This window comes from Phragmites australis, chromosome 2 (genome assembly GCF_958298935.1).
Source record: "Phragmites australis chromosome 2, lpPhrAust1.1, whole genome shotgun sequence".
Taxonomy (NCBI): domain Eukaryota; kingdom Viridiplantae; phylum Streptophyta; class Magnoliopsida; order Poales; family Poaceae; genus Phragmites; species Phragmites australis.
Genome location: NC_084922.1, coordinates 11,690,125 through 11,702,606, shown reverse-complemented (window position 1 = coordinate 11,702,606; position 12,482 = coordinate 11,690,125).

Below are 12,482 nucleotides of genomic sequence, written 5' to 3'. Positions count from 1 at the left end.
TCACAAATTTAATAAATCTATTTTAATAGAAAATAATGATCAAATTTATACGTTAAAGATCCTATCTTATCTAAAATAATATGTATTTGTGTCCAAGAGATAATATTAGACACCATAAACATGTTTAAAAAAGAGAAAGTTGTCCCATGAAATGTTCCTTGATGCAACGCAACTTGAGAGAAGAAGCATGCGCCATATTGCCTCCTCTAGACCAAGGTTTCACTTACTGAATGGGCTTTGGTTACCGATCACACCCGGTAACTAAAAATAAGTGGTTATCGTGATAACTCCTCAAATTTTGGCTAAAATTCGTACAAAATTTATTTACTAAAATTTGAAATTTGTAAAAAAAAAATGTCAGATTCTCCGTTCGACCGGTTACCGAGCGATTTTCTCGATTTATTGAGCGGTTTTCTCGAATTTTCCGTATTATCGGTAACCGCTCGGTTTTCTCGATTTATCGAACGATTTTCTCGATTTTCAATGAAGTTCAATAAAAAACCCAAATATTGGCTCAATCTTGTAAAATTAATAACTAATTCATCTCAGATTAAAATCAAGTGAAACAAATTTTGTTGTTTTCCTTGTAACATGATCTACGTGATAAAAGTATTTATAATCATAAAATAGTTGAAAATTTTCTGTGAGAAAATGTATTTGTTAAACCAGGTTAAATGCATAGTTTACTCTTTGCTAATCCAAAAATCATGAAACTAATTTTGTTGGTTTTATTATATGATCCTATGTCTTTTAAAAATACATGAACTCATGAATTAGTTATTGTAACATGCAGGATTGTGTAAATGTGTTGCGACTAGATTAATTCATAACTGACACATTTCACCTCCAAAATTAGTGAAACTATTTTTATTTGTTTATTTATACTATGCTTTATGTAAGAAAAATAATGGTAGACATGAAAAAGTTAATTACAGTGTTGTTTCTTAACATATTCACTTTATTCTTGTGAACTTTGTAAAAATTATGGAGAAATTAATAAAACTCTAAATGAAGTGAAATCAATTTTAAAGATCCTCTTAAGCTATGTTCTATACAAGAAAAATATGTTTTTGCATGTTAAGCTTTTCCTTAACATGAGTTAGTAACTGAGCCGCACACTTCAACTTTTTTTATTTTTTTCAAACTTCCTCCCTATAGAATATGATGCAAACGATATTATTTTTGAAAACAATTTTCACAGAAGGTCCTAGAATTATCTCTAGTTTTTTTAGGATTTTATTTTGAATTTTTTAATTCAAATTCGATTACAGTTCGGTTTTTGAAACCGAACCGGAACGGTAAACTCGGTAACCGCAAATTTTAACCGGTTATCATCGATAAATTAAATCCTGCCCTAGACATAACCTTCTACCAGAATAAAGAGTTGCACCATAGTCAACTAGCAAGCTGGACCTAGGGTCCATATAAAGTTTTGAGTACTAATTTGACGCAAAAACACGCCTGTATGCATGTATCACGTATGTGTGGGTGAGGAGTGTTTTTTTTTTTTTTTGGTTGATGCGGTGAACATCCCAAATTGTGAGAGCTTTATTGGGAAAAAGCCCTCTAGTGATGTTGAGTAACATCCAATCCAATTACCCAATGATTTTCCTGTGTAAATCACTTCAACGTTAATTTTGATATAGAATCTTACTTTTTTTCCCACATCTAATCAAAACCATTGGTTAACAATCTCCGTATACATATTTTCTTTTAGATAATGATCTCGTTATACATATAGTGGTGTAAAAAAAAATGATCCGTTTATACACTTCAGCGTCAATGGCTGTCGACTCCAATCAACCAAGCTCCTCTAACATCGTGTGGATGCTGACCGTGCTCAAGACTGGGGTGACGATAAAATATGCCACCAGGCAGGAGGAGAGATAGACGAACTATATAACTACATGTTGCTAAAAGGAGAAGGATGTGTAGCGAAAATGGTTTTATTAATTTATTATTGTAATTTTAGTGTTTAATGATAACATAATTAATGAGATTAACATATTTGTTAAGAATATATGTTAGTAGATCTTATGGATGCAATACATGAAGAAGTCATGATAGCCGGAATAAAGTTAAACTGAATTGGAGAAGTCTCAGGAAGATTTATCTCACCAGATGGTCAAGTGCTCTAGATATTGAACTCACTGGAGCATATTTGGAAAAGGAGAGAGACTAAAAACCTCACTAGAAGGTCTGATGATCAGAGAAGATACATACCGGAGCATTTTGTCTAGAGAAGTTTGCAGCAATTGAAGTTGAAGATCAAAACATCGGATGGTTCGGTGATCAATGTGTTGCACACACCGAACAATGAACAGTGCAAAGAGGCAGAACAAAGTTCAACGCAACGCATGGTCCGGTGATGAAGGTTGTGTACATCAGAGCATTATTTTTAGAGATGATTGCACTGGCTCGGATGGCGAAAGTCAACTCACTGAATAGTTCGATGATAAAGTAATGTGCACCGAATGCTTACATCGGAGTAATTTACACAGAGAAAAAGGAAAGACTCGGATGGCTTAGGATAACTCACCGGATAGCCCGATATTCACCGGATAGTCTGGTGATGGAGATGAAATATACACCGATGTGTCCGGTGTTCACAGAGGCTTGAGTAGGCTTCGAATGGCTAGTTTGTGAGAGTGTACTCACCGGATGATCCGATGTTAGTACTATTGTTCTCACCGGATCATCTAGTATTAACAACTTTTCTAAGCTGTTGGGTTTACGGCTAGTGCGCGGGTTTGATGCTATAAATATCCCTCCACTCAGTCATTTGAAGTTGTGACGTGCTGCTGGAGTCTAGAGAAGTTCATGTATACCTGAGAAGACATCCAAGCCACCAAAGCGCTTAAAGTGATTATCCAAGGCGATTAAATACAAGATTAGAGACTGTTTAGTGCTTATAGATCTAGAGAGAGTGTTGCTTGGTGATTACTGCCTAGAGAGTGAATCAAAGAGTGATCCAACCTTATACCAAGTGGTACGTCGGCACCTTGGAGTCTTTGTAGCTCGTCGGCAAACTTGCTGACCCTCCGACTTGATGTGGAGCGGCGACAAGACGATTGTGCGGTGACATGGAGACCCTTACCTTGGTGGCTCAAACTCCGAAGTGATCACGACGGCAAGGAAACGGAAGAGAGGCTAATGGTGAGACCTTGCCTTGGTGGCCTTGTGGCTTATCCAGGTGGAGGCTTTATCTCTGTGACTTGGTAGCTCAACAGTCATGACTGGGTGTCAACTGGTATCATATCCTTTGTGTTGCTCCAATGTGAATTAGGGGTGACATTCATGTCATCGATACCACGAGAAAAAAAATCTTTATACCGAGTTTACTGTCTCTACCTTATTTACGTTTCTGCATTTATATTCTTCCAATTTACCTTCTTAGATAGGTTATAGTCGTTTTAATTAGTAAAGTAGACACACTAGATAAAATTAAAACATATTTAGATAAAAATTAATATAAATTTATCTTATATTATTTTTAAACTAAAATAGTTTTAAATATCCTAATTCATCTATTGTTAGGACTTGACCCATCTCTTCGAATGATTAACCAAAACTTGAGCAATTTATTATTCCGTACTCCAACTAATCTAATCAAGGAACCTAAGATGCCTCTTGATTTGGCGATGCCCAACAGCTTCCCGTTACGACAAAAGGAGAGCTAGTGCAGGTATCTTATTAGGAGTATACTACGTAGCACTAACGCAATGCAAGTTGACACATCCTCCCGTCCGGTCCGGCTATATCCGTCACCTACATGGGCCTACTCTGATATACTAAGTCGTTCCAGTATACGTAGATTATTAGCCACATGTCGCTACCTATAAATCCGGTATGCTACATTAACGTATTAAACAACATATCATGGTAGAGTAATTAAAGGTTAACTAGTGTTTTGGAGATCTTGTCGATCGACATCCAAAACTATGGGTGTCCAAGAATAATGTCTGAAACGGCGAAGGGAGCAAGAGACACCATTAGCTTCAGCGTATCTTCTCCAATCTCTTAATTTAACTTGATTAATCAAGTTGCCTTGACTCTCTCTCAAAGGGAGGGTACGCCTCCATCTAATAACCTAGTTAAATAAGAGATAGGGCTAGATATGGTAGGAGATACGCGACAAATATATAATCGCGGCTTAATTAGCTGCTAACTAGTGGGCTAATCTTGCATCAGGGACGTGTGTCGACTAGGGCTGGTATGGTATGCAACCACCAAAAAATGCCCTCTTGATCTGGTATGGTCGACAACGAATAATAGGCATTGAAAATTCGGGCCGGTGTGTTTTGTGTAAAAGCTGTGCCCTTTGTTGTTCTTTTCTTTATTCTCCAAGATGCAAGGTTACGTGTATTTGTGTTGTTACAGATAGGATGATGGATTTACTATGATTCAGACAGCGTGTCGTGAATCTTGACCTAACATCCCAACACTCCTAGGGGGTCCTTTTGGGAGCGGTGAAAAGTTTCCGCATGAACGCTAGTATGTGCTCGTACCATGGTAATAAGAAAGTGAAATTTATGTATAAGAAAGTGACCCCTACTCGAATGCAATAGAAAAAGGGTCGATATCATAAGCCGAAAAAAGACAAGGAAAACGTAGCTGAAATGCCACGGGGTTGAGAATTTGAGACGGTGAACTCTAATAACCAAGGGGATTTTTAGTTTATGGTGCTCAATCGAACTCTCCTCTTCATTTTGCCATTATTCTGTTAGTGTGCTATCCAAAAATGTCGCTGACGCCTGGAGTCCGTTAGTCAAGGGCCTTTGACAATTAAGAAAATCCCAAAGATTAAACTAGAAAAATGCTAAATAAAATCATAGAAGACTCCCAAAAAATCAAGAAAAGTCTAGAAAGTAAAAAAAAAAATTGGACTTGCCACGATAAAAGGCAAAAATACGATTTTGTACAACATACTTTACCATATTTGCTGAAATGGATAACTATTTTCTGTATTTACGAATTTAGCACATGTATTCGGCGTACTGTGTGCCGAAAACGAATTTTTGGAACACGGTGTGCCGAAAATGACCTGCACACGGCACAGTGTCGTGTGCCGAATACAACAAAAAGCGTATTTCGGCACACGGTGTGCCGAATACAGTTGGTATTCGGCACACCGTGTGCCGAAATACATGTTTTCTTCGTGCTCCCCCGCATTTATGTGATTTGACTGTGTAATTTATGTAACAAAATTAAAAATTTGTTGCTAATCTAAAACATTTTAAAATGCATGAGTAAAAAAATAGTCTTTAAGGCGACCGATAGTCTTAACAGGTTATATTCGAACATGCACAACATTAACAAGGTATCAGTGATCATCTTAAAATGGCGATAGAAAGTGATGATGTAGATTAACGAAATCGTCGAGGTATTGGTGGTATGAAATCGTCGTCATCATCGTCCGGAGGTATCACGGTTGGAGCACGTGCTCTTGTATTGTTCGTTGAACCTTGTACTGTGTGGTTGTGGCTGGTGGAACGTCAAGGCATAGGTGGCATGAAATCGTCGTCGTCGTCGTCCGGAGGTATTACGGTTCGAGCACGTGCTCTTGTATTGTTCGTTGAACCTTCTCCTGTGTGGCTGGTGGAACACCGAGGCATTGGTGGCATGAAATCGTCGTCGTCGTCGTCTTCAGGTATCACGGTAGTAGGACGTGCTCTTGTAGTAAGAGTTGAACCTTCTCCTGTGTGGCTGGTGGAACACCGAGGCATTAGTGGCATCAAATTGTCATCAGCTCTTGTACCCCTTGGGTTCACTGATCTTCGTCGTCTTCGACGCGAACCAGGCAGCACACCCCCACCGAAGAGCATTTGCATTGCCAAGAGGTGTGGTATTTCTTTGTTGATTAACTCCGCATCTTCTGGGAATGCCTAAAGCAGAAGAGGGGTATTCGAATCAATAACAATAAGACAACTATGGTGATCAAATAGAAAATAACGAACCTGTATGTGGGATGCATACTGGTCGGGCAACATAGCCATCCTTCGTTGCCTCATACAGAAACCTAGTAAAGAAGGATGGTCGGCTAGTTCGCAAACCCTGAGATATATTCGGCGGCGCTCATGTAATAGGGCCATAAGGTCGTCGGTTGTTACATGTAGAAGTGGAACGGTGAACGCAGTATATGGCAGTCTTGTATTCAATTTAGACACAGCTTGGATTAGGTTGCTCTCTTTGAAGGGATTATCCTTCCCTCCACGCACAACTTGCAAGCAGGCAGTTAATGCTATATCGATCGTTGTATATGTCCATGGGAAGCCAGTAGTAGAATTTCTCGCCATATTGAGATTTCCCTGCAACTTTTTTGCTCTGCACCAAAGCACGAATCGCTGGTTATTTAATAAACATTAAACATGTATGAAATATCAAAAATGATATATACAAATTCTTAATAAGTTACTGATAAATAAGTTATGTGTCCTAATTAGTTGAAAAAGATTATGTAAACTAAATGTAATTACTTGAACACTGAAGTGTATGGCATAGTACAAATGAGTACATAATATAGTGAATACCACTTAGTACAGATGAGTACACAAAATAGATGAGTACACAATATATTGCACTAGACAATGAAATATCACAATATATTGCACTAGCTCTTTAACGACGCCGACACCGCAAGCAATCCCCAGGAGTGTAAGCGTCTGGCGGGTGTGTGGCCCTCATCCCAGTCGCCTGAGCTGGCCCCTGCCATGTGTGCCCTTGGTCCTCATCTTCGTCTTGATGCTGTGTTCCAACTCCACCGAATGTGTATCCAGAACCGCTAACTCGGCCCTGCATATACCACGCTGTAGGATCGTCATGCGGGAGTGTGCCTGCCGGTAGTACGTGCTCGGTGGGAGTCCGAAATAATGAAGTCTCAGCTTCCTGGTACCAGTGTGAACCCCCTAGTGCATCGGGATATTGGGGGTATTGGCCGCTCAGTAGCTCGGTGAAGCTGCTCGCTTGCAATGCAGCAACCCAGTCAAAATCTTGAGTGCCACTCCAGGTGGGCGTCTGTTGTGTGCAGTCAATGACATCCTCGTGGTGAGTTGATAATCCTGGTGGAGTTGTCTGCGTAGCCTGAGTAGGTTGTGTGAACGGAGGGGGCTGGGAACCCAGTATGCACTCCTCAGGAGCGGGAGCTTCAAGTATCACCTCCTTGGCTCCAGCACAAGAATGCGTGATGTGCCGCAGACGAAGGGGCCTCCTGTGAATGTGCCTCATGAGCACTGGATGAGCGCCTGCTGTGGGAGGCACGGGACGGGTCCATGGCGGGTACGTCGTATCCCCTATAACGCGGGGCGCAACCACCTAGTCCACGTATCGCGGACCAAAGGCGAGACCCTCTCGTCCTCATGTATTCCCGGAGAGGGTGCCTATCCCTTCGCGTGGCTGACCCACTCGCTTCCCCACATTCATGCTCCGCATACCTATGCATTTCGTACCCCACTTCGGTCTGTTGTTGTTGAGGGTTATATCAGTAATACGGATGAGAAACTAATGAAAATCGTTATAAGTACAACATCACTTACCACCGCATGAAGAAGCCGGGCACGAGCTTCGGGGAAGGGTCTGGGGGCTGGTGGTACGCTACCGTTGAGTAAGGTGGGACGTGTTCGTGATTGATACCACGCAAGGTACTCCCAGTACGTAATATCATCGTACTGTCCCGCAGGAACGACGACATCCACTAGGCTAGACTCCATCCATCGGGTTATGTGTTCTGCATTAATCTCCGACCAGTCGTGGGTGCTTGCGTTTCCTTGGGCACTCCTCCTGTATGTGACATAAATAGTTAAAATTTCGTAACATAAGAATGGTATATACAGTAACACACTTACTTGTGCGCCTGACCAGCGTCTCGTGGGGGAGGTACTGGCACCAACTGACGATGACCAAACTGCCTCTGCACACGGTCAGGAGAATACACTTCTACATTGTTCATATAAAGCAAAAAATATCTAGTCATCCATAGGTCGGAGTCACGGAAACAAGATGGTGCGATGAGGCCGCTAGTCACAATTTCGGCCACTCATTCACTACGCCATGGATCCCACTCCACAAGATCGGCGCTGAGGACATCAAGGTCACTGATCACCCGGGCGTAGTTTCTATGGTCTTGGTGGTGACTCCATCGCAGCTTGGCATGAAGCCACCTATAACCCATCGTTGGCCTCATGTCGTCGGCGACGCCGTCAGAGATGAGAACTGGATAGTAGGTCTTGCTCACCCACGGTTGACACATCGGGAGATAATCCCAGCTCCAGAGCTGTAGAAGGTGTAGGCAGCCAGAAATAGATCCCATCTTCGTTGACTATTGGGTTGCGGCACATAATCCTTTGTATGTAGCAGCCAACACAGCAGATCCCCAACTGTAATGTGTCGGCTCGTACGGACGTGACGTGAGCTCACGCGCTAACCATACAATATGCGGAAGTACATAATCGTCTGCCGTGTTGCAAAACATTATGCCTCCAAGCAAGATGTATAAGTACACCTCTTAATGCTGCATAACTGTTGCCTCGTCCGCATCCGGTGGGTAAGGGCTGAACTGTGGTAGGCCATGAATCCATGACATGGAGAGCCCTACATCCTTCATGTCATAATGCACTTTAAACCTACAAGGTGCAGAGAATCAATGAACCACGAACAACACTGCAACATATGAAATGCTTTATGTAACAAATAATTACCTGCCGCGAATATAACTCTTCCACTGCTCCTTTGCTGGTCGTGGAAGTACTAACGGGGTGCCCCTTATCGGGAGCCCGGTCAGCATGGCAACGTCCCGTAAAGTAACGGTCATCTCTCCATAAGGAAAGTGAAATGTGTGCGTCTAAGGACGCCAGCGGTCGACCAGGCCTGTGAGCAGTGAGACCTCGATCGGTGGCAGTGGAGTCCTGCCACCACCCTCCATGGGAGCTCCTGCCATCATAAGTGCGAACGATAGTAGTTCGGCCTGTGCGAGGGGCTCGTGGAATCGAGGGTCTAACTCCTTAAGCTTGCGCACACTCCTGAAACGCAATGAGAGCAACTGCAAAGGTATGCAATACATTTATAGAGTAAGTACCAAGGTATTAGAGCAAATAAAATTCACGTAATATCGATGTACCTGTTGCCCTGCGAAAATCATCCTTCTCCTGTGGTTCTCGTCATACCGTAGTTGAAGAAGCTCGGGAAGGTGAACGTGAGCCATGTCAATGATTTCAAGCCTCATGGTTCAATTATAAAATAAAGTAAGACAACAGCTATTACAAAATAGGTACAACACATAATACGTTCATAACAAATTACAATGCAATCCATGTTTCTAACAAACTTCATATAACAAACTCACTAGCACCAAAGCTAATACAATCCAGTTCGATCGTAGCCTAATAGTTTACCGCCGGGTCGGACAAGTCCTCCTGTCATGGCCGGATTGCTTGCATATTTTGCACCTACGTAGTCCATCAACAGCATCTGCTGCATCCATGTCACCTTGAAGCCTCGTGGCTCTAGGCCTTCCAGGATCCGTGCGTCTGGCCCTGGGATAAGGTACCCACTTAGGCCCCTCGATTGCTTTGTAGCTGGATCTGATGTTAAATGAACGTATCTTTGAAAGCCATGTGCTCCTCAGTGCATCGATCGTGAAATAGGGTGATACGTATTGTGATCCGTCGTTCCTACCCATGTGACTGCAAGCGTCCAAGATATGGGAGCACGAGATATGATACAGATTTGGCTTATTGCATGTGCACTTCACCTCGTGAGGACCAATTTGACATTGTTGCACGGTGTCCCCCGCACTGTATCCAGAAAGTGTACCGACGATGACACATGACCTCAAATTCATTGTTGGTCCGGTCGTAGATCATAGTCCGATGAAAGTGTGCCTTACTCCTCCTTCTGGATAGGATTTCCTCCACCTTAGGTGCGAACCGCGTGCTGCACTCCATTGCAGCTATACCACGGTCTCGAAAGTAGTCAGCCGTCCTATAGAATGTGAGCTCAATCATGGCACACAATGGGAGGCCACGTACACCCTTTAGGACATTGTTGAACGCCCCAGCTATGTTCGTTGTCATGATCGTATACCTATTATAAGACACAACAATTTTAGATACAATATTTTTGTAACCAAAAAGAAAATACGATCTTTCAAACGCTATGTTCTCATCTGGAACCGTGAGTATCATGGAATAGGGCCCAACGCTCCGTCGGCTTTCCCGCTATCCACTGGCTAAACGTACCACGTGAACGACTAATGATGGTTTGGCCCCCCACCATTTGCGTCCGCAGATGGTCCTCCTGTGCTTCTTGCTGTGCCATCATCTTACGAGTGGTCTCATTTAACTCTCGCCATATCTCGTTGAACTTCGCCTGCTGGTTCTGAAGACATAACCCTTTGAACCTCTTCACAAGACCCTTGTTGTGATACCTTGAGTAAAGGTTCGCACCTAAGTGTCGTATGCACCACCTTCTCTCCACATCAGGCCAAGCAATGGAGGGGTTTGTGCTGTCATGCAGCACATCCAATGCATGCAAGAGGCCCTTATTGCAGTCTGATATGATGCAGACTCGTTCCCTATTGCCGACGACACGTGTCCTCACCAAGGTGAGGAACTACAACCAACTATCATTGTTCTCACTCTCAACCAATGCATACGCGAGAGGAATTATCTGATTGTTTGCCTCCGCCGCCATCGCTGTCATTAGGTTACCATGGTACTTGCCGCTAAGAAATGTGGCATCCATACATACCACCGGCTTGCAATGCCTGAAAGCTTCGATGCATTGGCCAAAGGACCAGAAAAACCTAATGAGGTATCGATCAGTGTTGCTGTATGACCCATCATCCAGCCTGATCGGCTCATCCTCTATGGCCCACTAGGTCCCGGGGTTGGTCATGGTAATCTTCTGCATCAGCCTCGGTGCGTAGTGGTACGAGTCTTCGAAACTTCCAAACAACATCTTCAATGCCTTCTGCTTTGCTCGCTACGCGGTGTGGTAATTGATCAGCATACCCATCTTAGTCTGCACCTCCTCCATAATGGATTTTGGCGACAAACATATGTTTGTGCCAACAAGGGTGATGAGTAGTTGGGCTATGAACCTCGCATCAACTGCGTGGCTCACATTCCTAATAGCCTCTTCGCTGCATGTATGTGAGGTGTGTCTACTCAGCACAAAATAGTTCTCGTGCTTTGGCTTATGGGCTCATACGAAGTAAGGACAAGTCGGGTGCTTCGTACACCTGACCTCATACTCCGTATGGTTAGACCGGGCACACTTGTGGTCCCTTCTTGTGATTACAGTATAGTTGCTGATAAAGTGGATGACCTCTTTCCTATTCTGAAACCGTTGCCCCACTTGGATGTCGCTATTCTGGTATCCCCAATTAGATAGGGTGTTATACTCACTGATGGTACAATTAAGCAGCCCAGCACCATGAAAGTACTGGATCGCCGGCACCGGATCATCATTGTCAGCACCTTCTTTGTTGCCACTGCCACTGACTTCATCATCCATGCATTGTGCATCTACCTCACCATAGTCCACTTCGGGTCCATCCGTACCCGAAGTGCCCTCCCCGACATTCCCTCCCGCCTCATCATGCATCACATTATGGTCTGATCCTTCCACGGTAGCCACCTCTTCACCATGCACCGGTCGTGATACTATGTTTACGTACACTCCCATTTCAAAGTTCTCCTCTAATACCTTACGTGAGTACAAGGCCCAAGCGTTATTCCTTCTCAAATCGAACAACGTATGGACAATGAGCGAGCTGTTTGGTACAGGCCGTGGCCTAACACCCTCTAGGATAACATTGTAGGACTGCTGGTTTAGACGCAAAAGGCTCATAACATGTGTTTGTAAGCCTTCTAGATCAATTGGTAGCTCAACCGTACTCTCTACGTGCTGGCAGTTCTGAATGGACACGAGTCTCCCATGCAAAACAGCGGGACGTTCTCCATAATAAATATGGATAGTCATAGCGTCTCTGCTAAACAAACGTAAATGACCAAATAACTAATTAGATATATGTTACATACGTACTCTATTTTAGCCAATGTATTAGCACGGAATAAATACTATACTTGCTCTAATTATATATTCAAATCTAAATATTACGATTAATATTACATTATAGTTGCTTTTGTTGCGCGATCATAAAATATGCAAATATTGTACCTACTCTGTTTTTCCAACTTAATATCATTTATCCAATGTATTCGAACAGAATAAATACTATACTTGCTCTAATTACATTTTTTATTCTAAGTATTACAGTTAATGTTACACTATAATTGTTTCTGTTGCGAGATAATAGAATATGCAAATATTATACCTACTCTGTTTTACCAACTTAATATCATTTATCCAATTTATTCGAACGGAATCAATACTATACTTGCTCTAATTACATTTTCTAATCTAAATATTACGATTAATATTACACTATAGTTGCTTTTGTTGCGCGATCATAAAATATGCAA